At 38.5% G+C, this 26,703-nt stretch overlaps 1 long non-coding RNA gene across 1 annotated transcript; it reads left to right on the plus strand.

The window, feature by feature from the left end:
- Nucleotides 1–6,182: 6,182 nt before the first annotated feature.
- Nucleotides 6,183–23,618, plus strand: LOC110221385 (uncharacterized). Its single transcript, XR_002328106.2, has 2 exons — nt 6,183–6,357; nt 23,369–23,618. It is a non-coding gene; the product is annotated as an uncharacterized LOC110221385 (long non-coding RNA).
- Nucleotides 23,619–26,703: the final 3,085 nt, after the last annotated feature.

Below are 26,703 nucleotides of genomic sequence, written 5' to 3' on the forward strand. Positions count from 1 at the left end.
GGTGCTACAAAATGCATGTTATTTAAAAATTACTAATGAATTTGTCTTGCCTTGGCTAACACAAACAAGAGTCTGTGGTTGGAAGGTATCTACTTTGTGGAGCTGGAGGAGAGCAGAGATAGTATATATGATACACCATATGACACACTGTCAAACAGCAAGATTTTTATGTTGCTACTGGCAAACATGAGCAACTGGGCTAATGAAATTATTGCTTGCTATGAATTAGAAAATTTAACCTAATTAGGTTGGTATCCAGAAGGAATGTGGATACAAATGGTGCATTCAGCATCTCCCAGTGTCCATCCCGTTACACTGGTAATAGCTGCAAGTCCCCTGAAGAACTAATGATTTTTAAATGAACAATAGAGTGGGCAGATAATAGTCAGCTCAAAGCAACTAGGAATTCTATAGAAAGCATTCTCAGTTGCTTGATTTATCCATTCAGAGATACTGATTTTTTTCTTTTTCTTTTTCAAATGAACAATAGTGAGTGGGCAGATAACAAAGTCACTAGAGAGCAAGGAGTGATTCAGTTGAAAGTTGTCTCAGTTATCCATTCAGAACCGTTGGTGGTTATCTCCCAGCTTTCTCAGATGTGAGCATTGTCAGCAATGAAAAGTTTGTCCCTGAAGCCAGGATCCAGGCACAGCAAACAAATTTGGGATACACAACAAGGCCTCCCAGCTCTCTTACAGCCTGGACTTCCCCAGCCTTCATGCCAAAAACTCATAGTAATGAGTGACTTGGGGATGAAAAGAATTAACTTGCATCCATTAGCTAGAAAGAATCAAGGTCAATTCTTCTTTTACCTCCTGGAAAGGGATGCCTTACATGACTGTTTTTATTTTTTCTTCTCAAGAAACTTGTTCTATTTTTGAAGAGGAAATGGCACCCACCTTATTCAGAACTGTTGGAACTGCTTCAGATTCTCCTAGGACTACTTGTGGCTTGGATACAGCATTACCCACTGTTTTGATTTCAGGAAATATTGAAGGATCATTTGAAGTTAAAGAACATTTAGTCAGAAGTAACCCTACTGCACTAGGACATTTGAATCTGAGAGATTCAGTCTTGCACCTTTGCTTGGAGAAATCTTTCTAACCTTCTTGTGCTCTAAATGGGACCAGTAGCTTTTGTGTGTCAGCTATAGTCATAGAAATGGGTCTGTATTTCAAGTGGTGGGGCTCTTATAATTTCTTGAGACAGACATCTTTTTTATTCACTTCAACAATCACTCCTGAGTACTTCACAATATTCACTGCCCTTGTCAGCCCCTTTGCTTTCCTTCTAAGTGTTGTAGCACATCCCCACCTGCTCTAAGGACCTTGTATCTGTTGAGCAGTCATTGGCATACTAGATCTGGAACTAGATTTGAAGTGTGGAAGACCTGGGCTCACCACTGACACGAAGCTATGTGAAGACAGGCAAATCAGTTAACCTCTCTAGGCCTCAAGGCTCTCAACCATTGAGGAAACTAGGTGGCAGTGGATAGTGTGATGGAATTAAAGTGAGGAAAGACTATGGCTGATTCACTTACCCTATTTGAGCCACAGTTACTTAATCTATAAAATAGCACCTCCCCCCCCACCAAGAGTTGTTATGAACATCAAATGAAGTAACATATGTAAAGCCCTCTACAAACTTTAAAGCACTATATAAATCCTAGCTAGTATTATTATTAAAAAGGTGATAAAAACAGAGATCAGATCTCTGATTGTTTTGGAATATGGACTCCCATATGAGGAATCTCTCTCTACTAATGCAAGTAGATATATGTTTAAAAAATTATATTATTCATTAAATATTTCCATAATTACATTAAAATTTTAAATTCATTTAAAATGTATTTTAAACTCATTTAATACTTTTTAACTCATTTAAAATTCATTTTAACTCATAATTTCAAAATTCATTAAAAAAAATTTTGAGTTCCAAATTCTCTTCCTCTTTCCCACTCTTCCCTCACCCCTTGAGAAACAACATGATGTCAATTATACATGTGAAGTCATACAAAACTATATTTGTATATTAGCTATGTTGCAGAAGAAAACATATGCACAAATAAGAAAAATAAAAGAAGCTTTAAAAAAAAAGGTGTGCTTCAGTCTCCACACGGAGTTCATCAGTTCTCTCTCTGGAGGTGGATAGCATTTTTCATCATGGGTCCTTTGGAATTGTCTTGAATCATTGTCCTGATCAGAAGAGTTAAGTCTTTCATAGTTGATCACTGTTACAATATTTCCGTGACTGTGTACAATGTTCTCCTGGTTCTGCTCATTTCACTTTACATCAATTAATATGACTTCCCAGGTTTTTCTGAAACCAATCTGCTCATCATTTCTTATAGCACAAAAGTATTCCATCACAATCATATATTACAACTTGTTCAGCCATTCCTCAATTGATAGGCATTCCCTCAATTTCCAATTTTTTGCCTCCACAAAAATATTTTTGTATGAAAAGTCCTTTCACCTTTTCTTTGATCACTTTGGGATACAGACTGAACAGTGAGTGGTATTGCTAGGTCAGAGGGTATGTACAGCTTAATTGCCCTTTGGGAATAGTTTCAAATTATTCACCAGAATGACTGGATCAGTTCACAATTCTACCAGCAGTGCATTAATGTCCCCATTTTTCTTCATACCTTAAGCATTTGCTTTTTTCCTTTTCTGTCATGTTAGTCAATCTGACAGGTGCAAGGTGGTATCTCACAAGTAGATATATCTTGATAACTATAGCATAATCCCAATCAAAATAAAAAAAAGAATTAGACTAATCCATTGGCAATCCTAGGCATATTTTCACAGTATGGTGTGGTAAAGGCAAGTCACAATCAGTATTGTACAGTTTTATTCTCTGCCTCTCGGAGTGTTTTCTCATACTTCACCATTTAGTAGCAATCAAAAGAAGAGGATTTACTGAGTAGACTATATACCCATAGCATGCTGAGATGGGATAAGGAAGGAGATTATAAAAAAAAGCACAAAATAAAGGACTTTTTACCAGAAATTTTCCATTTCAGGGCTAATACTGTGATACAATGTAATGTAACAGATAGGGCACTGAATCTGGAGTCACCCAGGAAGGGAAACCATGACTTAGACATCAAAATTGCCCCAAACTTTTAACACCTCCTGAAATTCTCTCTTTTGTCATAATCTTTACTTCTTTCCTTAGGCAGATTGGTACAGAGGGAAGGGTGTTGGCTAGGGAGTTAGTGGACCTAGTTTCACATTCTACCTGTTACTCACCTATATGATCTTTGACAAGTCACTTAACTTTTTTGGGCTTCAGTTTCCTTAATTTGTAAAATAAGGGGACTGGGTTACTGTGGTGCCTTCCAACAACAAATTTATGATGTTTCTGTTTCACTGATCCTGGGAGTGTTGGATTAGGAGTTAGGAGCCTGAGTTCAACTCTGACCTTAGACACTTATTAGCTATGTGACCTGGGCAAGCCACTTAACCTCTTCCTGCTTCAGTTTTCTCATCTGTAAAATGGGGATAATAATAGTATCTTGCTGTGAAGATCAAATGAGATAATATTTGTAAAGCCTCTTGTAAACTTTATATTGCTATAAAAATGCTAGCTATTATTTTTTCTTTGTTCTTACCACAACTTCCAATCTCTCTATCTTTCCATACTCCCTCTGTCTATCGTTCATGTTTTGGCTTCACTTTATTTCCTGAAGGAAAGATTTGATTTCACATTTTGAGCAAGAGGAAGCACCATGGATGCTGGAGTGAGATGGCCCAAGGAGTGTCTATTAGGAGCTTCCCAGTGAGACATTAGGTCCAGGATCTTAGAGGAAACTGAGATGTCCCTCTCAGGTTAAGCTCATCACCTCTAATCTCATTACTGAGCTGCTAACTAGAGCCTTTATTGACAGTACCTCCCCTCAGCATCCTCTCCTCTATCATTAGAGGGCAGGAGAGCAAAGCGCCAAACTCTTCTCAATGGCTTCCTTTTTAGGGGGCAGAAACTGGCTTAACTCACTTTGCTGTATATCTGCTACTCTGTCTGGTTTCAGTTCCACAGAACAACATGCCTCTGAATGGGGTAATTTTTGGAAACTTCTGGTGTCTTATCCCCCTCCTTTCCTGCCTCTTTTTGTGTATTGTCTTCCCTTCTAGATTGTAAACTCCTCAGGGTCGGGGGCTGTTTTCTTTTTATTAATTCTAGCCCCAATTAATTGTAATTGTAGCACTGTGCCTGACACATTGTTGTTGTTCAGTTGTTTCAGTTGTATTTGACTCTTTGTGACCTCATTTGGGGTTTTCTTGGCAAAGATACTGGGATAGCTTGCTATTTCTTTCTCCAACTCATGTTACAGATGAGGAAACTGAGGCAAACAGGGTTAAGTAACTTTCCCAGGGTCATGCAACTAGTGTCTGAGGCTAGTTTTGAACTCAGGTCTTCCTGACTCCAGCCTGGTACTCTATCCATTTCACCACCTAGCTGCCCTCTGGCACATAATAAGAGCTTGATAAGTGTTGATTGAATGGTATTGAATGAAAAGAATAATACCCTAACCAGGTCACCATTGTGATGTCCTCCCCCCACTACTGAATCCTTTCCTTCCTTGTTCTATTGCCTCTAAACCTGGCTAATCTCTAGCCTTTTTCATCATTCCCATGATCTATCTGATCTGTTCTTGAGAGGTAATGCTGCTGCTGCTCATCCTTTGTGTTGGAGGAAGACCAAAGACTTCAAGAACTGAGTGGTGTCTTGACTGGCTTCTAAATTGGATTGAAATGAGACAGAATTGTGGAAAGTTGCCAGCCTTACTCTCTCTTTCAGTCATCAAAGGCAGTGGCAAGACAAAAGTCAAGATGACCTTGGTGTCTTCAACTCGGCATTCCACAATCAAATCAAGCCTCACCTGGTCATTGTATGGGTTTTGATGGCTCTGAGTGAGTGTAAACAGCAATTTGTTTCTATTTTGGCCAGTAACCCTGAGGGTTTTTCCCTTCCAGTTTAATTTTTTTTAAACTAGGTAAAAGAGGACATTTTTTTGCCTCATTTCTTACCTAGCCCTTAATCACTGAATGGGTGTTGCCTCAGACAAACTGAGACCTGGGAAAGAACTTAGCTTAAAAAGGCCAAGGTTTTCCACTGCCTCTGTGGCCATCTTCAATCATCATGATCTATATTTTGCTACTAGACCCAGATAGCTCCAAAGGAGAGAGTGAGTCTGGTGATTTTGCACAGCCCTGCCTCACAAATCCAATGCACTTACAAGTCAAGTTATCACCTTCCTGATGTCACTGGTAATCTTCAAGAAGGAAGGACAAACAACAAGAAGCAGCACTCCACAGCACCTGCTTCAGCCACCTTCATGGCCATTGGAACAAATTGTTCTCATCCACCCATTCCTTCAGGGGAAGTCTTTATATGCTTGGGGTTGGCATCCCTGTAACTTATCACCATGTTTAAGGCTTGTTGGCTACCCTCAACCTGGTTTAGTCCATCTGCCAAGATAGTTTACCTGGAGTGGCCACTGCATGCTGTAGCTTCTTGGAACCACAGGTGAGAGTTCTGAATTTGAGAGGCATTATGGCCTAGTGAAAAGGACTACTGGACTCAGAGTCAGGAGCCCTAAGTGGGGATACTGCCTTGAATGTCTTGTAGCTGTGTACTCTTGGGCAAACCATTATATTTTTCAAGGGCCTTAGTCTCCTCATCTGGGAAGTGAGGCTAATAATGCCTGTCTCAAAGGTTGTTGCAAGAAAAGTCCTTTGGTAACAGTAAGTACTATAGATGTATGAGCTAGATTCTTCCTGTTCCAATGAGATGGAATGATTGACCACTTGGAGGAAGTCCTGTAACTATGCTGATTGACTCTAATTCCCATCCAAGTTATGTAATCTTGAATGGCTCCTTAGAACTGCAGTAATCCTTTTATTCTTCTGACTCTCTATCACATTCTTGTCAGTACCTATTCAAAAACTTTTCCTTTTCCCACAATATCCGGGTCCCCTCCCTCTACCACTGACCTCAGGTCCTCTTTTATTGAGATAATAAAGTCATTAACTTCCTTGATTCCAAGCTTCAAAACTCCTCCACATTTTTACCCATTATTTTTGTTGTTGTGTCTGACTCTTCGTGACCTTATTTGAGCTTTTCTTGGTAGAGATGTGGGTGTGGTTTGCCATTTCCTCTTGCTATGCTCTAGTCACTAAAGAAGAGACTTTGCCTTGATCTACTCTTAGCATTTCTAATCCTTCTCTACTGTCTTCAGAATGTAACATCAGGATGATGAAGAAGATGGATAGCTACTGATTTCCAGCTAAGATCTCCTCCTCCTCCTCCTCCTTAGTCCACTTTGGGAGTTTTGCTCTGACATCAGGACTGGTAGGTGTTGACTTTGAGTGACAATGTGACTCCTTCTCTCTTAGGTGCTTGAGGGAGAAAGTGAAACTTCTAGGGGACAGACAAGGGCAGTAGCAGAGAGAATTCATGTAAGGGAAGAGTGTCATGGGTCCCACATGTGTGGTGAGGCTCACCTGTGGTGAGGGCTCATAGTGTGTGTGTGTGTGTGGCTCAAAGGGAGGCAGAATAGATATCTCTAGCTTCTTTTCCTCCCATCCTCCTCCAAGGGAGATTTATTTTTGTCAGGGAGGAAAGCATAAAGTTGGGGCCAGAGGCTACCATTTTCTTCTCCTGAGAGAGGGAGTACTGGGCTAGAGGTATAATCTATCTGTTCCCTTAAATATTGCTTGTCTAGAGGGTATGATTGGGTAAAACCTTGGACATCTATTGGGTCATAACTTCTGATCACTTTGTCACATGGGTGGGGGTGGGGGAGGATAACCCCAGGCTCTGTATCTAAGGTTGATCATTTCCGCACTGTTCCACAATGAACACACATAGAGAATAGCAAAACAAATCAAAACAAAACCCCAAAACAACAACAATACAAACAAAAACCAAAGAACCCCCCTAAAACCCAACCCAAAACAAACAACCCCCCCCAAACTCCAAAAAATTTGTGTATCTAAATCATAGCAAAACAGAAATCAAAGAAGGTATAAATAGGAGAATATATGCCAGACAATACAGAGTGAAGGAACTCTTCCATTGGGAGCAATTTAACTCAGTTCAGCCAAGATTTCACCCAAGGGGAAACTCCCCAAAGTCTCTACTGTAGTAAGTTGGGGATAGGGACTTGATGAAGATTGCTAGCTCCTCTCTTATCTTCCTGACAGGGTGCTTGTGTTTGGGTGCTTGTACTTGGATCCGAATTTCTCCCCAACCTCAGAAACACTGTCCCTGACAGTTTCTCCCCAGCCCAAGGACCCTGTGCTTAGCAATTACTCATGAGTGGGCCCCAGCAAGACCCTTATCTCTCTCCTTGGTGCAGTTCCAAACAGCACCTGAAGGATTTATTAGTTTAAACTGGCTTTGCACTGGGTCATAAAGACCCATTACTATACTATCCTACCTCCCTACCTTATTCTCTACATCCTGGGCTCCTCATTAACTGTATTCTAGACTTAAGACATATATATACTCCCTACATGTATCTTGTCTAACAAGACATTGATTGGTGGCAAACTGGACAACTCTCAGTTACCCTGAGCTCTAGTTAACTTAGTGATGTAGCAGGCCTAAAACCACACCTCCATGTGGCCCCCCCCCCCCGTGGGCTTTTCCTAATAAACTCTGGGTAAAATGCTTGCGCAGTAGGTGCAAGAAGTGCATGTTCTTTTAAGAACTGACCTCTCCTTAACCACTCTCTAATCCCACCCTGAATCCCCTAGTTAGCATATTTGGCACATGTTTTATTGTATTTTATCCTATATGAACTTTAACTGTACCTCTCTAAGGTTGCAGAATCCTTTAAGAATCCTTGCCTGCTGAAAAGCATAACAATAAACTTTGCCACCTTGGCTTAAAGAATTCTTGAGTCTATGAATTCGTTTCAGATGACCCATGTACTTCAGTCTTTGAGGGGGTCACAACTTCTCAACCTCTCAGCCTGCAACATTCCTAGAATCTTTTCCTTCAACAACTCGAAGGCGGGGGTGGGGGTGGGTTTCATTTTATCTCTTGAAGCTGGAAACTGACTGGTTATTACTATTACAGATAGATTAGTTCCAACTTCAAGAGTCCTGTAGAGGGACTCCTGCTTGAAGAGTCTGAAAAGGGCAGCTGGCTGAGAACTGAAGCTCTTGCTTCTCACTTATCCCATGACGTCCCATTAGGGCACCGCCCTTCATCTCCATCAGTAAAGAAGAGTCTCATAAAAATGGGCTTTGGGACTGGGGTTACATTCCCAAAAGACCAGAGACTGGAAGCTGTGCTGGAGAAGCTGTTATGAGATCATCAGTCCCAGATTACTTGACTGAGTCTGTGTAGGTGAACATTTCTGTGCACATCTTTTATTGCTGAAAAATCCCCTTCAGGTTACAGATGAAACCTGGTGATTTTTGTCTCTTTCCCTCTTTTCTTCTTTCTCTCATTAGAGCACCTTTGCACCTGGTACCTATCCTACCTCCACAGGTGATAAGTTTACCCTGCTTTTTCAAAGTTTGTTTACCTTTCTTTGTGTAAACATTTACATCATAGCAACTGTAATAAACCACTCACATGGCCAATCTTCATGTATTGTTTCTCAAATGCTGGGTGTGGGACTATTAGGCAATGATAGGGAATAGAAAGAGGTTTAAAATTGCAATATTTTTCCAGTTATAGGTCTTTGAATGGGGGCTAAGAATTACAGAAAAGAGTTGTTGATTCATTTTACAATGCAGAAACTCAGGAAGATGAGTCTTCCTGACTTCAGGCCCTGCACTCTATCCACTGTGCCACCTAGCTGCCCTATTACAGAGTCAAACTCCATAGCAACTGTGTGGAGACTGGGGTGATGAGGATCCCCTTTGTTCCCATAGTACTCTTTATTGGTAGGCAAATGAATCTAAGGTTGAGAGGAAAAGGTTGAATGGAGCAGGCTGGGCTATACTTTGGCCTTTGTTTCACTTTACTATCTTTGTTATATTTACTCCTCAGAACAGAACCTCTGACTTTGGTGGTGATTTTCTCCAGCAGGAAAGTGCTGGTTTTTCTACATGTGATTCTGGGGCTGGCTCTACTGCCATCATATGAAATGCTCAAGGTGGTTTGTACTTGGTGTTGCTGTCAGGGTTAATTGTTATCTTCAAATTACTGTTTTTAGTGAGCAAACCATTCTGTCACTTAAGCGCATAAATCATGAAGTTAGGAACAGAGAAATAATGTATTAATTTGCTGACCAGTATTGACATGAGCTGGTTGCCAAAGTTAAACCATAGCCACAGTCAACTCTCAGGCCTGATGCAGAGGGAGTGAGAAGGTCTGCATTTTGGCCTAAGCTCTGCTACTTACTGTGACACTGCACAAGTCACACCACTTTTATGGGTTTATATTTTTCCTATTATGAGAGAGAGAGAGAGAGAGAGAGAGAGAGAGAGAGAGAGAGAGAGAGAGAGAGAGAGAGAGAATTACAACCCACATACACAACCTACCCTGATATAGGTAGTCATCTAGGGCCATTTCAATGTATCTCTAACTTCAGATTATTGATAGGTGAGTCTGAATTAGGGAAAAGTGTGAATTACACAATAAGGTAGTCAACTTTCCAATTGTATTGCCTTTTGGAATCCTCCTTCCTTCCTTCCTTCCTTCCTTCCTTCCTTCCTTCCTTCCTTCCTTCCTTCCTTCCTTCCTTCCTTCCTTCCTTCCTTCCTTCCTTCCTTCCTTCCTTCCTTCCTTCCTTCTTTCCTTCCTTCTTTCCTTCCTTCTCCTTTTGTTGATGTGTTTTGTTTTTACATTACACTCATAGAATGCCACTACATTGAGATTGATCTCTTTCAACAAAATACAACAATTGAGCAAAACTACCAATATGGTGACACCTGAAGTTCATGCAACATTCCCCATCTATAGCACCTCTTCACTTCTCTTTTTCAAAAAATGGTTTTTAAAAAATGAACAGATCTATCTCTGCCCCCCTTGTACCTCTTGCCCCACTGAAACAAATAGAAAAGAAAAATAAATTCCTTGTAATGAAGAGACATAGTCAAGCAAAACAAATTCCTTCATTGGCTGTGTATAAACATGTATATGTCTCATTTATTCACCTGTAAAATGTGGCAGTTGGATTAGCATTTTTAGCTTCTTCATAACAATTTTATAAGAAAGATACTATGAAGTATTATTATCCTCATCTAATCCTTTGAGAAAATTGTGGTACAGAGAAGTTAATTGACTTTTGCATGGTCTCATAGCTAGTTAAATGTCAGAGCCAAGGTGTACACTGATCTTGTTTCCAAGACATGCACTCTTTCTATAGAATAACACTGAAGTCCTTTCTACGTCTAATATGCCATGATTCTATAACTCAGTACCATTTATAATTAGTGTAATTATAATTAGGATTGTATGGAGTACTCAAGGAGAACTAGCACCCCTGATGGGAGGGTTGCTGAGCCCTTTTTAGGACTGCTACCCAACTCTCACCAGTGGCTCCAAGAAGCTGTAGTACACCTACAGGATACACTCCAGTAAAACCAACTTGGAAGTGGACTAAACCAGGCTGAGGATAACCAATAGGCCTCAAACCTCTTGGCGAATTGGGGGATGTCTATCTCAAGCATGTAAAGACTTCCCCTGATGGAATGGGTAGATGAGAACAATTTGTTCCAATGGCCATGAAGCAGGCACTGCGGGAGCACTTAAGAGCTTGGTCAGACATCAAAGACACAAGGTCATTCACTGCATCCTGGGCCATCACCAGTCCCCTTGACTTTTTTTCTGCCACTGGACTTCGATGGTTCTGAAAGACAGAGTGAGGCTGAGGAGTTGTGCAACTCCTCTTGCTTAAACCCAATTCATGCAGGAGTTAAGATGTTACTGTATCATGTCCTTGGTCTTCTTCAAAAAACAAAGAACAAACAACAACGAATAATAATAATTAGTACATTGTTGCTAAGTTGGTTTTAAAGATAAAATTGAGTTCACTTTCTTAAGTGGACTAAATACTCAGTCTGATAAAAATAAGGGCTTTTTTTTTTGGTGTGCTAATCTTTCATTCATCTTTTATCAAACAGAAAACTTAGATCCTCCATTCAACAGGCTAACTCATTTGATCTAGATCACTGTGAATTTAAGATGTGATACTTACTACGAATTTAGGGATTCTGAAATCAGGATCCTTTGGTGATATCTCAGCTATGGACAATCACACATTGGTTGGTGATATCCTATTTTGTCAGCAGTAAATTGCCTGGTAAATTTGCCTTTTCCTTTTGTGTGTGTGTGTGTGTGTGTGTGTGTGTGTGTGTGTGTGTGTGTGTGTATAGTTGCTTGCTTCTTTGGGCAAAATAACACAAACAGATATATTTGTTTCCTACTTTAGGTGGTGTTCTGTGAAAGGTCACCAACTGAAGCCTGCTACCCCCATTTAATTAGTAGATTAACTGGACTTCATTGCTAGAAAAGAAAGAAATTCATGAACAGGCATTTATTAAACACCTACTATGTGCCAGGTACTGGAATAGGCATTGGGGAAATAAATAAAAAGGATATAATCCCTGCCCTCAAGGAACTAACATTGTATAGGGGTAGAATATGTACACAAAAAGGTATGTCTAAAATAAATGTGAGATCAAGGGGGATGCTAGCTGCTCAGGCAGGGGCATCCAGAAAAACCTCATGTAAGAGGTAGTGTTTGAGGTGAACCTTGAAGGAAATTTGGAGGAATTTTAAGAGGCAGAAGAAAGAAGGGAGTGCATTTCAGACTTGGGGGATGGGCTGTGAAAGGCACAGCAGGGCACCTTTCCTAATGAATGATATGGAGTCCCCAGAATTCTTGGTGGAAAAGAGAGGAATAGACTGTGTTACTCATCTTCAAAAAGCTGGCTTGTTTGCCTTTTTAAATTGTATCCTTCATGTAAGTGCCCCAGGGTACAAGGCTTCCAAATTAGCACATTAATTATACTAAGTAAAACATTATGGAACAACAACTGCCACTAATGAACAGAGAATAAGTGTTACAAATGCTGTTGAAGTGTTCAACTTGAAACAGAATAGCAGGAAACAATATATGTAAAGAGGGAAAATACAAGTGGCAGCCCCTCAACCCAGTATAACACATGACCTCCGTTCAGATCAGTGCATCTCTTTCTGCCTGTGAATGAAGGGTCTAAACTGAAATTCAGCCTCTCTGACATCTGAGAGGCAGGTCAGGTCTGTCTGTCTGTCTGTCTGTCTGTCTGTCTCTCTCTCTCTCTCTCTCTCACACACACACACACACACACACACACACACACACACACACTTAATCTGGATGTAATTATAAACAAAGAAATCAGGAGATTATAGAGAATAAATGCCAATTTTGGATATTTAAGTTTTTTTAAATGATAAATAGTTTTGTCAGTATACCTTCAGCAATACATTCTGTAAACCGTGTAGTATAGCAGATGGACTTGGAATTAAGGATACCTGGGTTCAAATACCGCCTCAGACACTTACTAGCTGTATGACCCTGAACAGATCACATAACCACCCTGTGCCTTAGTTTCCTCATCTGTAAAATAAGGAGATTGGATTTGGTAACTTGCAGTTCCAAATCTGTGATCCTATTAAGGCCACACTTAAAAAAATCTGGATGCTATATATAAAATATGTATATAACTTGTCTTTGGCACTGTCCATAGGGGCAGAATTGGGGAATGCTGGGTAAACTGCCTGACTAGCAAGTCATTTCCTTCATACAATTTTTTCAAGCTATTCTCTCAAATGTCAAGTGGGGAATATGAATTGGTCTCAAGTCTGAAAAGTCCTCTTGGAAGAGTGACAAGATATAAAATAAACTCACATAAATCATCAGTATTTCTATATTTTACCAACAAAGCTCAACAAGAACAGATAGAGAAATTCCATTTAAAATAACTGCAAACGATATAAAATATTTGGGAGTCCACTTGCCAGGACAAACCCAGTAACTATATGAACACAATTACAAAATACTTTTCACACAAATAAAGTCAGATCTAAACAAATGGAAAAATATCAATTGCTCTTGGGTAGGCTGAGCTAATATAATAAGAATAACAATTCTATCTAAATTAATTTACTGATTCAGTGCCATACTGAACATATAGAACTAGAAAAAATAATAACAAAATTCATCTGGAAGAACAAAAGTTCAAGAATATTAAGAAAATTAGTGAAAAAAAATGCAAAGGAAGGTGGCCTAACCATACCAGATCTAAAACTATATTATAAAGTGGCGATCATCAAAACTATTTGGTACTGGCTAAAAAAAAGAGTGGTGGATCAGTGGAATAGGTTAGGTACACAAGACACAGTAGTAAATGGTTACAGTAATCTAGTGTTTGATAAACCCAATGACCCCACTCACTATTTGACAAAAACTGCTGGGGAAACTGGAAAATAGCATGGCAGAAATTCGGTATAGACCAACATCTGACACTGTATACCAACATACAGTCTAAATGGGTGCATGATTTACATAAAAAGGCTGAAACCATAAGCAAACTAGGAGAGCAAGGAATAGTTTACCTGTCTGATCTATGGAGAAGGGAAGAATTTATGACCAAAGATAGAGAACATTATGAAATGCAGATTGGGTAATTTTGATTACATTAAATTAAAAATGTTTTATACAAACAAAACCAAACCAATCAAAATTAGAAGGAAAACAGAAAGATGGGAAGCAATTTTAACAGTAAGTATTTCTGATAAAGGCCTCATTTCTCAAATATATAGAGAATCGAGTTAAATTTGTAAGAATACAAGTCATTCCTCAATTGATAAATGGTCAAAGGATATGAACAGGGCATTTTTGGATGAAGAAATTAAAACTATCTATTGTCATATGAAAAATATTTTAAATCACTATTGATTAGAGAAATGCAAAGTAAAACACTTTGAGGTACAACCTCACACCTATGATATTGGCTAATACAACAGAAAAGCAAAATAATAAATGTTGAAGAAGATGTGGGAAAATTGGGACACTAATGCAATTGTGAACTGCTTCAACCATTCTGGAGAGCAATTTGGAACTGTGCCCAAAGGGCAATCAAATTGTGCATTCCCTTTGATCTAGCAATACCACTACTAGGTCTGTATCTGAAAACATTATAAAAAAGGGAAAAGGACCGACATATACAAAACTATTTATAACAGCTCTTTATGTGGTGGCAATGAATTGAACACTGAGAGGATGCCCATCAGTTGGGGAATGGCTGAACAAGTTGTGGTATATGAATGTAATGGAATACTATTGTGCTATAAGAAATGATGATCAGGTAGCTTTCAGAAAAACCTAGAAAGACTTACATGAACTGCTGCTGAGTGAAGTGAGCAGAACCAGGAGAATATTGTAGACAGTAACAGCAACATTGTGCAATGATCAACTGTGATTGATTTAGCTCTGCTCAGCAATACAATGATCCAAGACAATTCCAAAAGACTCATAACTGAAAATGCCATCCACTTCCAGAGAAAGAACTAAGGAATCTGAATGCAGAAGGGTATTCTTTTTACTTTATTTTTGTTTTTTATGGTTTTCCCCCTTTCCTTCTGTTTCTTCATTCACAACATGTCTAATGTGGAAATACGTTTATGTAATTGCACATGTATAACCTATATGAGATTGCTTGGTATCTTGGGGAGGGGGCATGGGAGAGAGGGAGGGCAGAGAAATTTGAAACTCAAAGTCTTATAAAATTGAATGTTAGAAACTCTTTATATGTAATTGGAAAACATAAAATACTATTTACAAAAAAAGGGAGTTTGATAGTCAGTGAATATATGAGCCCTACAGACTGACCCATTACCTGTAGGTAGATAAAACCATATGGTATCTGGCTCCTTGGGCATAATAACTCTTCTAAAGTGACTCAACTGTGAATTAGCTAATAGACTTTACCTCCCCCTAGAAGCCCTAAAGTACCACAGTAGAGGGAAGACTGAATCATCCTATGTTGTTAATTTTTTTTAGAACTGGGGTCTTGATTAAGATATTCGCATAATGCTATATACTCAGATGCCAGAATAATTTTTAATTTTTCTTCTGCTACTGAAGGCAAGCTATGGAAAGAATAATAATCAGCAACCATAAGTTATACATATTATCTTCTTTCTTGTAAATTCGTCTTCCTCATGAAGAAATAAACTGTGGACTAGACTTCTTCATGCTATAAAAAAGGCATGGACTTCCACAGCAAACTAGAATCAGCAAGTTAATTTAAGAAAAAAGTTCAGCTTGTAGAATGGCTTTGTTTGCTGCTAGGAAAATCCAGAACTCTTTTTTTTTTTTGCAATGGAATTGAATTAATGGAAATTTAATACATTCTACATTTCAGTTCAACTAAACAAATATTTATTGGACATCTACTAGGTGAAAGGACCATGCTAGATAGTTTCTCTCTGTTGTTCGAAGACAAATAATTCAATTCAATGGACGTTAATTAAGATGAAGGCTCTAGTCCAAGGGCTAGGAAAGATACATTGTTGAGATATGAGATAATCTCGTGGAGTTAACACTCCAGCATCCAGATAGATGACTATAATGTACAATAAAAAGCACAGGACCTTGGGCACCTCCTCACATGTAAGTTCCTAGAAGCAACCCAGGAGCTGCCTTTTCTTTGCTAAAATGGGGTACAGGGAAAGAGTTGTGTCAGTCCAGACTTTTATTTTACTTAGAGTAACAAAGTTTCTTTCAGCTCCCACAAATGTCAATCATATATATATATATATATATATATATATATATATATATATATATATATATATATATATATATGAGTGAAAAGAGCTTAATTTTTTTTTCTGAAGCTCTCTAGGAGTGAGCATTCACTCAGATTCATAGCTGATAAGCCCCTACCAATGTGTATACTTTTTACTAGGTCAGTCAGAGGATATATTAGTTTAAAACAAAAGACATATACTCAAATAGCATAGAAGAGTAAATGAAAAGAAAGATCCTTCATACCTACAGGAGATTCTTCCACAGATGACTACAGCTTTTCCAGCATACATTCTCCTTGACCTCTTTGAAGCACTCGATGGGTGCATATACAGGGAATGCTTGTAACAAGGGAACATGCATGAATAAAGAACATAATTAAGAGGTAGTGAAAACCAGTTTGATTGGTACATTCTTAGCATCTCCTCTCCCTCCCCTAGGAAACTGGAAGTTACCTCCTACCTTCCTTGACCCTCATTTCTTACTCCTTATTAGGCAATTTAGAAAATACCCTCATTTCACTGGTCCTTTATACCACCAGCTTCCTCTGTGAATGACAGGGTAATTGTCTATTAGTGCCATAATGGCACTTTGTCTACAACTGTCTATGAATTTGAGTCCTGAGAGGCTATGGGCCTTTAGAGTATTAATACCATTGCAACTAGATGTCTAAAACCCTTGGACTAAGGACCATGGATGCCATACTCTGAAACTATTCCCCATTGGCCTCTGTTCTCCTCCTTTCTTTGTGAATTTGATTGATTGTTATCCCTGTGTGACATTGCTGCTCAATCATTCTTTCCCCTTCTGTACTACCAGACAGAGTGTGTCTGTTGCAACCCCCTCCCTTCAGTGTTGTACAGCTTTCATTACATCAACCTCTTCCAGGCATTTCTGCTTTCTGATGGGTATATCCACTGAACCACTGCTGCTTTCTATAGCCAGATTCTGCTTTTCACTAGCTGCTTTGAGACTTGTTAGCATTTCAGGTCTGAAAAACATATAGTCTCAGACTATTTCAGTTCTTTTGAGCTGCAGACCCCAGCCAGCCATACCCACGAGTCTGATGACTAAAGCCATTAGGCATTTAAGTCTGCTTTTTGAACTCCCTTTTCCCTGCTGAAATGGGGAAAGAGAGGTGACAGTCCCAACTTTTATTTTACTTAGAGTAACAAAATTTCTTTCAGCTCTCATAAATGCCAAATCATAGAATATTTATAGAGATGAGTGAAAGGAGCTTGTGACTTTTTTCCCAACTTCTCCAGCGACCAAAAAAGCTGCATTTCATATATGTATATATATATATGTATATATATATGTATATATATATAATATATATGTATATATATATATATATATATATATATATATATATATATATATATATATCTGTATATGTATATAAGTGCTTTAAAGACTTGTAAACCAAAGTGCTATGTTGGATCAGAGCAGTTAGGTCCTTAGGGAAATTAGGGAGCATTTCATGGTGAATATGAATTCAAAGAGCAAAGATGAGTAGAGTGGACATGATATGAACAAAAGAATGGAGATGAGAAAGCACAGAATGTGTTCAAGGAACAGAGAGTTGTCCAGTTCAATTGAATGAAAAAGTTGGTGTTGTATAGCCTGAGGGCATGCACAGCACAAAGCACACATGCTTTGTGTTCAGAACCAAGGCTGCAGTGAAGTTGCGCACATGCAACCCTGGCAAGCACTTCCAGAAACACCTTGGATTCATTATGTGTTTGATTTTTAATTAATTTTTGGTTGTTGCACATTCAGAACCCTTTTACTGTTGCCAAATTTTTTACCACCCCAAATGGAGTCAAGAAGTGCTGAATAGAAGAGAAGGGTTGGACTTGGTATTAGTAAGACCTGAATCTAAATCCTCCTTTAGATATTTATTAGCTGTATGACCCAAGACAAGTCATTTAACCTCTCTCAGCCTCAGTTTCCTAACCTGTAAAAAGGGGAAAATAATAGCACTTCCTTCTCAGGATTGTTGTGATGTTCAAATAAAATAACATATTTATATGTTTACTTTGTAAACCTTAAAATTCTCTATATGTGCTAGTTGTGATTATTATTATTAATATTGTGGGACCTTCTTTTGAGAGCTCCTCAATTAGATTATTAATTTCTTGAGGTCAAGAGACTAGTTCTTATCCTTTTTCATTAAAACCTACATTATTTCTTACATTTGAATCAAGAGATTCTATAACATTTTATTTTATTTCCAATTGCTCACTGCTACAAAAGGCCATCTCTTTAACAGAAATATTTGCCCATCGATGCTCGGTGGCTATAAATTATGGCACATCAGTTAAGAGAATTAAAACGACAAATATCCTAAAGGCCAATGGGAAAAAAAGCCATATAATGAGTTAAGAAGGTCACAATAATTACTAATGGTTACTTGAAGTCAAAGGTGCCATAAAAGACCTCATGAACTGGCTTTATGAGTGGAAAAGATGATAAGTCAGTCACGTAGTGAGAGAGACAACAGTTGAATAGCCCAAGTAGTACCTTGGTTCATCAAAGAGGCTTAAAAGAAAGGAAAGCCCTCTCATGCATTGAATGGATTGTCTATGGAAGATTTATGTAGAAACTTGTATAAGAATTGCTTAGCATAAGAAGACATAGAGGCACTAAGGTTTACCTCATAAGAGGGAGCATCTATACTGATAAAATAACCGATCCATGAAAACATCAAGGAATAACCTGCCCCAGTTCTAGACACACAGACGATGCTCAACACTGGCCCACTGATCTTCTGTGGACGTAGGGGCAATTTCTTTCTTGCCATCATATCCTACTGTTTTTAAGCCTTTAGCTGACATGGAAGTGGGGATGGTGATGAAAGAAAATAATGAGACTACTTCCCTTCCTGTCCCCATTTGTTAACTTCAGTGTGTTCACTGAATCACACAACAGAATCACATCACCCTTTCATACTATGGGAAGTTTTTTTTTAGTTTTTTTTATTTCCTAAGTTGATTTAATGTGCTGCAAAATTGTACTTCCTCATCTTTTAAAAATGAAATAAAGATTTATTACTGGAATTTGCATGTTGAAAATGTCAAAATATATCACTTAAAAATAACTTTTAGGTAAATAAGACAATATTACATTTAATTATTTCTTCTACAAAGTTTCCAGAAGTATTTTTCTTTATGCTGTGAATGATGTAAAATAATAGTTGATATTTATTTAACACTATGTAATTTGTAAAGTACTTTTAAAATTTTATTTCATTTGACTCACAACAAAACTGCTAGTAAGTAGCATAGATATTTTCATTTCCATTTTCAAATCAGGAAATTGAGACAGATAAAATGATTTGTCCATGCTAATATAGCTACTGAATGTCCAAGGCATGATTTAAACTCCTCTCTCTCCAAACCAGAGATTCTTCTTATTTATTTATTTATTTTCAATTATTGTGGACCCATTTGGCTAGTGAAGTCTAGTGAAGCCCAATACCACTGTGTTTTGTCACATATATTGATACTTGAAAGTAGTATTAAATTTCAAAGAGGGGATAATGAAAATAAAGATATATTCCCTCCCCCCTCCCATCTATTAGCGGTAGGCCTGTCAGTACCCTATTAGTTCAAGTGTGATTTTGGGATGAAATGGGACACTTGTCTGTTGCAGAACAGTTAACAAAAGGAGATTTACTTAGCCATAACATAGAAAAGATATTCAACAAGGATACAATGGTACCTAGCTACTCGAGATCTAGCTCCCCTCATCTCTGTATGGAAATGGATGTTTGGCAGGGCAGCCTATGATGATTTATAGTCTTTAAGTGTCCACCAAGTTGGTGGGGTCCTGACTGTATGTGGATGGGACTTTTTAAGGCCCCTCGGTAATTAAGAAGCTACTTCAAGGGAGACAAACGTCAGTCAGGACCTGGGGGCATTTTGATCACCTTTTTAGGAAAACTAATCCCCTACTGGGGAGGGGAACAGAGAGCTCATACATCCCAGCTAAAGAACCCTCACACTCAGCCTAGGGCATTTTGCATTATTCCATATTGTATTTCAATCGATTATAAATTATTAATATCTTTTGAGCCTAATAGGGGGTCAAGGTTGGTAATGATTTTTTTTTAATTTCTGAAATTAAAAAGAATTTTTTACATTTCACCCTCAATTGAAAAGGAAAAAGAAAAACAAAACCCTTATGAACAAATGCAAATCATCTAGTAAAACAAATTTCCACATTGGCCATGTTAAAAAATATTATGTCTCATTCTGTATCTTCTGTCAACTTTGTGTCAGGAAGTGAGCAGTGTGCTTCTCTAGAATCATGGTTGGCTATTGAATTGATGAGAATACTTACGTTTTTCAAAGTTGTTTGCCTTTACAATGTTGTTATTATAGAAACTGTTTTACTAGTTCTTCTCATTTCAATTTGCAACAATTCATGTATCTTCCCAGGACCCTCTCACATCATCTCTTTCATCATTTCTTATAGACAAATAGTATTCCGGTACATGAATATACAATTTTTTGTGAGCCATTCCACAACTGATTGGCACCTTCCTAGTTTCTGTTTCTTCACCACTACAACAAGAGCTGCTGTAAGAATTTTTGCCTTCTTTTGTAACAGAGAGGGGAGATTTCCCCCTTTGTTTTTACTACTTTGTGGTATGGACATGGTAATGGCATTGTTTGTTCAAAGGGTATGCATAGTTTTGTGACTTTTTGGGCATAGTTCCAAAGTTTTTTCCAAGTGGCTGGACAAATTCACAGATCCACCAACAGTGCATTATTGCACGTTCTCTGCTCCCCACCCCCCAACAACACTTGACATTTTCCCTTTTTGTAGATTTTGCTAAGCTTATGGTTGTGAGGTAGAACCTCGGCATTGTCTCAATTTGCATTTCTCTACTTAATAATTTGAAGAATTTTTTTCATACGGCTATAGATAGCATGGATATTTTCCCTTCAGAACTGTTTGTTCATATTATTTGACTGTTTATCAGATAAAGAAAGGGGCAAAAAATAGCCCCTACTCTCAAGGAGCTTATAATCTTTTTTTGTTTTTAATGATGTGGCCTTTTTTTTAATCTGTATCTATTTGGAGCTTATCTTGGTATATGGTATGAGGTATTAGTCTAAACCTAATTATGCTAAACTGCTTTCCAGTTTTCTAGACTTTTTTTTTGTCAGATAATGAATTTTTACCTTAGTAGTGGGGTCTTTGGGTTTATTGGACTGATAAGCCTAGATAAAACAGGGGTATGCTCTCCCCTAAATACACACTAATATCAGAGGAAAAATTGGCAAATGTTGGGAATATGTGTGAAGAGATACACATACAATGTGGCCAGAGTTAAAGTGTGGAGAGGTACATATGTAGGGAACATGAATAGCCAGAGCACACACTTAGAGGGTTGCTCACATGGGAACAGGCACACATATGGAGGGATAACTAATGCTTCCAATGGTTTTTTACAGATGCTTATGTATTCTGGTGATGTCATCATGTTGCTCACACCGGTCCTGTTCTCTGGTGATCTTGTAGTCTGTGTTTAACGTGCTCTTGTGGACAATGCTGCTCTGCTGAATGCTGTCCACTAACTGTGGTGGCTCTGTTTTCAGGCTCGGCTATCTCTCCCTCAAGTGAAGAGCAGTAGCAGTCATGCTCTCTTAATGTAAAAATCATAGGCTTTTTTTTTTTTTGTCTGTGACTCTTAGAAAAAATGCAGACTCTTGCTTGGGATCAGGAAAATTTTTTCCCCTTGTTGTCTCCTGATCTTGTTTCCTCAGAAGAGAATTTTGTCTTTGAAGTCTTGTATCTTTCCAGTAGGATATTCTTAGTCTCAGATGGCAAGCTTTTTAGAACAAGAGTAGAGTCCTCCCAGCTACCTAACGCCCTTGTGTTTAATCTTTTTTTTTTTTAACTTCTCTTCCCTATCTAAGGGCTTGAGTTCCGCTGTCGGAGATCCCACCCTTCCTTGTTGCAAGCATTCCGTATGCCTCTGAACTTTAATTTCTGAAGGTTTAGATTCTAAGTGAGGTGACAATTATATTGTCAATAGCTATCATTCAGCTCTGGGTTTCCCAGTCTCCCAACAATGAAGTTTTTCCTCTTCTCTCATGTAGATGAATGGTTGGGAGAAAAGGCACAAGATGAGCTAAACTTTAGGGGTATTTTCTTGTTTAACTCAATTCCTGACTCACTCATATGCAGATACATTCAGTCCAATGTAGAGAAAGATAGACTTCTCAACAATTAGAGCTTTCTAACTCAGAATGGGTTTCCTTGAAAAGCTGTAAGCATTCCATCACCGGATATATTAAAGTGAAAGCTGGATGACTACTGCTCATTAATGTAATAGAGGCCATTCCTATTAAGGTATAGGTTGGACAAGTTGACTTCCAAGATCTTTCAACTCTGAAATTCTATCATTTTATAATATAAGTTTTATTCTTTCCTTGTTCACAGTATAGATGGATAACATTAATAATGAAGCCGAGCAAATTCTCATGATGCTTTTTTTTTTAGGCCAAGTTTTTAAGGGCAAAAAGATTTAGTCCTTCCTCCTTTTCCCCACCTAGAAAACAACAGGGTGGGTAGATCATTGGATAAAATGTCCAATTATTCCCTAGAGAAATACAGTTCTGCTGCTAAGGAGGTTAATAGTTTTGTGATATTCTGGATATGGAAGATAACATCCTTCACTTCTTTGCCACTTTTGCCTCTATCAGGAATTCTTAAATAGTGATAACAGCAAGGTCATAAAGATAGCGGGTGGTGAATCTGGAATTTACACTCAGGTCCTCTGACTCCAAATCCAGCACTCTTTTTACCGTACTTTATTGTCTGCAAAGTGTTGCAGAATTGCAACATCAATTAACAGAAAAACTCCAAACAAAACAGGACATTCAAGGGAGAACATGAGTAGTCAAGTTCGGCTAGAGAGAAAAGTAAATAGAGAGGAATAACATGAAGTGCAGAGTGGGAGCTGCCAGATTGTTGAGGCGCTAAAATGTCGTGTTAAGGAGCCTGAGTTTTATTTTTCAAGCAAGAAACTTTGCTAATTTCTGCACTGAGGACTACACGCTTTTGGTACCAAGTGCACCCTCATTTTATTTTGGTGCAGATTCATGTTTCATTGGCATGGGCAATACCAGTATGGAAACTCCTTTCACTGATATAAAAATGCAGATGGGCGGCTTGTTTGCCATTTACAGTCTTATAGAGTTGTTTCTGTAAAAGCACCGAAAAATTGACTAGTACATAAGAATACCACCAGTATTTGTAAGAGTCAAGATTTGAACTCAGCTTTTCCTGACCCCAGGGCCACCCATCTATGCATTACGCCATATTATCTTTTTATTTATTGTTATACTATACCACTCCCTTGTGCATGGGCAAATTGGAACTGATTACTAGAGGAGGACATCTCTTTTATTTGCTAGCAGGTTTATCAAAATGACAGAATCGTTAATTTTATTTCAATGAATAACTCAGAAACTATGCCAGTTGAATTCAACACGTCTATTGTGTACAAAGCACTGTGCTAGGCACTGAATACTGATCTGAAAATACCCTAACATATTTTCCTTGCTATTTTTTTTTCAGAGTAAAGCAACTTGAACTTCCAATTTAAAGCAATTATTTAGCTCTGACCTGGCTGAACTCTATGACCTGTTGGAGATCTTAGCAATCTGTTTGTAATGAAGAGCGTTACTGCTTTTGAGTTGTTTAGAATTTCAAAAAGGAAATTTTTCAGCTCGTCCTCAGAACATTCAGAACTTTGCTCCTCAGAAGCAAAGCTAGGAGCTCATTAACATGAATATAGTCTAATTTATTAAAATGATTCAGAAAATTGTTGGGTTTCTTCTATTTTATTTTTATGAATTCAGCTTGAAAGTGGCTCATGAAGACCCTTGTTCAGCAGGAAACATTGGGTCCTGTTTGATCTATCAGAACACTGATTGCTTCACTGGCTTTGTTCTTCTCCACCCCCCCCCCCCAAGGGATGGCATCTTAGCTGAAGAAATGCAACTGATGGGAATAAAGGATCACAGGACAGCAAATTTTAGCCCTCTTTTCTATTGTTTCTATACTTGTTCACAAAATAAGCCTTAATTTGTCAATCTCTGAACATTAGAAGGGGAAGTTAGTCAATAAACATCAAGCAGCTACAATGTGCCAGGCACTGTGCTGAGCTCTGTGGATACAAAGAAAGGCAAAAGACAATTTTTGCCCTCAAGGAGCTTGTGTTCAAATGGGGAAATACAGCACACAAAAGAAAGCTGAAAAGTAGTGGGGTGGGAATGGAAGGTACCAAGGGCATTCAGGATTAGGGGCATAATGAAGAAGTTAGATGGTTGGTCTGGGTATTCTTCTCAAATGAACATCCTGGTAGAAGCTCTTCACCTTCTAATCAGAGGAAGGGACAGCAAGTGCAGAAATACTGGTGAGGTTTGAGTGACCTTTCAGGATGAAGAGGCTCCTGGAGCATTATGGAGAAGTTCAGCTGTATGGGAAATGGAGGAAGGAAGAGATCTCAGATACTATGTAGTTTATCATATACTTGAATAAGACTCCTTTCTACAAAAGACCAAATATATAGCTCATCAGCTTTGGTTTGGATGACAGTGATGAGATCTGCACTTGACCAAAAAAATCCCCTCACTTGTTGACAAAAAAATTAAATTATTAACATAAATTATATTATACTTAATATAACATAAAATATAAATAAAAACAAATATATTTTTTATATTGTGATGGCTCACCATCACAACCACCCTCCTCTGGGTACTCTCTAGCTTATCAGTAGCTCCTGAGGTCAGAGCTGGGAGCCCTTATCTCCCTGTAGGCATCTAGGCTAGTCACATGGCATGAAGTGTCTAGGTACAGTCAGAAGTTTTCTTATTTTCTTGGATTGTAGCCATTTGCACTCCACTCCCCACACAAAAACTTGGGAAATGTGTGCATGATATCCCTGAAGAAGACAGGGAAGTTTGGGAAGACTTCAGGTAGAAAGATAGGTTATACAGTTTATAGGTTTCCCTTCCACTCCCTTCCAATTGAGGAATAAAAAAAAATAAAACAAAACCTGGGTAACAAATGTGTATAGGCAAGCAAAACAAATCCCCACATTGGTTGTGTCCAAAAAATCTCATTCTGCATCTTAAGTTTATCACCTCTCTGTCATCTGCTTCATCATCGATCTTGTAGAATCATAACTGGTCATATTGATGAGAGTTCTTAACTTTTTCAAAATTGTTTTTCTTTACAATTTTCTTTATTGTTAATGAATAAATTGTTCTCCTGGTTTCACTTACATTACTCTGAAAAAGTTTATACAAATCTTCCCAAGTTTCTCTGAAGCCATCTCTTTGATCATTTCTTAAAGCATAGTGATATTCTATTGCATACCATAATTTGTTCATCCATTCTCCTAATAATGAACACCTCCTTAACTTCCAGTTCTTCATCACCAGAAGAAGAGATGTTATAAGTACTTTTGTATTGTGAGTCCTTTTCCTCTTTCCTTGTACTTTTGGGGTAGGTAGGTACTTTTTAGAACCTTGGATATCTAATACTGACTGCTATGGTCAAGACCACACCTTATGTGAAGTCTGATATGGAGGAATTGAGGTTAGAAAATCAAGGGTGGGCAGAACTAAAAGCAGAATGGAACTGGGAATGAGTCTTATTTGCTGTACTTTGCAACTTGAACGAGAACTTGTCTCACAAAGTGGTCAGGGGCAGACAGTTACAGGTAGGATTGGCCTCTTCCAGTGCATGGGTCAAACTACAGGAAATGGGCTGGGAATAGAGGTCAGGGTATGGAGAAGGCTGAAGGCAAAATGAAATGGGTGTTGCTTAGAATGCTCTGCCACCTGAATGAGTACTTATTTCAGTTAAAGGCTAAAAGATAACTGCAGCAAAATGTTGAACAAGGCTTGGAGGGATCCACAAATTGTACATAGGGAGATTCCAGAGAATACTGTTGTATGCTTACTGAGGTAAGCAGTGGGAAAAGGAAGAAGATGAAGGGATGGCCCTTTAAGCCAAGAGTCCTCTCGGAAGTCATCCTCAAGCTACCAAAGACCATCTCAGATTATTTACAGGCTAAAAGGTGGCTGGTGTGATTGTGGAACAGGCTTGGAAACTTGGTGCTCTAATCTCTGTGGGAAATGTTAGAGCTGGGAGCAAATTGGAGGGATCTTTGTAGCATCCAACCCTGGCTACTGAGCAGCTGCTTTCTGTCTGCTGGTTTTGCTCTAAGAATTATCAGTGGGGCTGGAGCTGGGAAAGGGGAACGATGCTGGACTTATCTAGAGAGGAAACCTGTTCCTTTATTTTTTTCTTACCAGGATCTCCTTCTAGGTCCAAGACACTGATGGGATGACAGATATGTATTGGCCATAACTGAAGAGATAATTTGTAGAACCATGATAGGAAATTCTCTAAAAGAACCGCCAATTGTTTCTGAAGCTCAATTGGTGCAAAAGTCTCCAACTAGTCAAAAAAGTGCCTTCTGTTATTTGTATTGCCTTGTATATGTAAAAGTCTACCCCCAACCCTAACCCAGGGAGCTGAAGACATCTTAGAGCTCCTTTTTGTTCATGGGGCAAACTGAAGAAGACAGGTAATTTGCAGGAGACTTTATATGGAAAATCAGGGTGAACAAAAAGTATCCTTTGGTTCTATTTATAGCAGTGATTGCTACCTGCCCCTGACCAGAGATACTGTCCACAACACTTGCTCAGCCAGGTAGCAACCTGAATTTGGCCAGGTGAATCTCCTTATTTGTATTTGCCCAGAGACCCACTGACTCTCTGGGGGTGGTCTGAATAAAAATAATTACTCTAATTAGACTCTTGGAAACTTCCATCTGGATCAACTTAGTGATGCCAGAAGGTTCCTGTATTTGCTGCAGTTTTGCAGGGTCATTA

This window comes from Phascolarctos cinereus, unplaced genomic scaffold, assembly GCF_003287225.1.
Source record: "Phascolarctos cinereus isolate Bilbo 61053 unplaced genomic scaffold, phaCin_HiC Scaffold_4;HRSCAF=312, whole genome shotgun sequence".
Lineage (NCBI taxonomy): Eukaryota > Metazoa > Chordata > Mammalia > Diprotodontia > Phascolarctidae > Phascolarctos > Phascolarctos cinereus.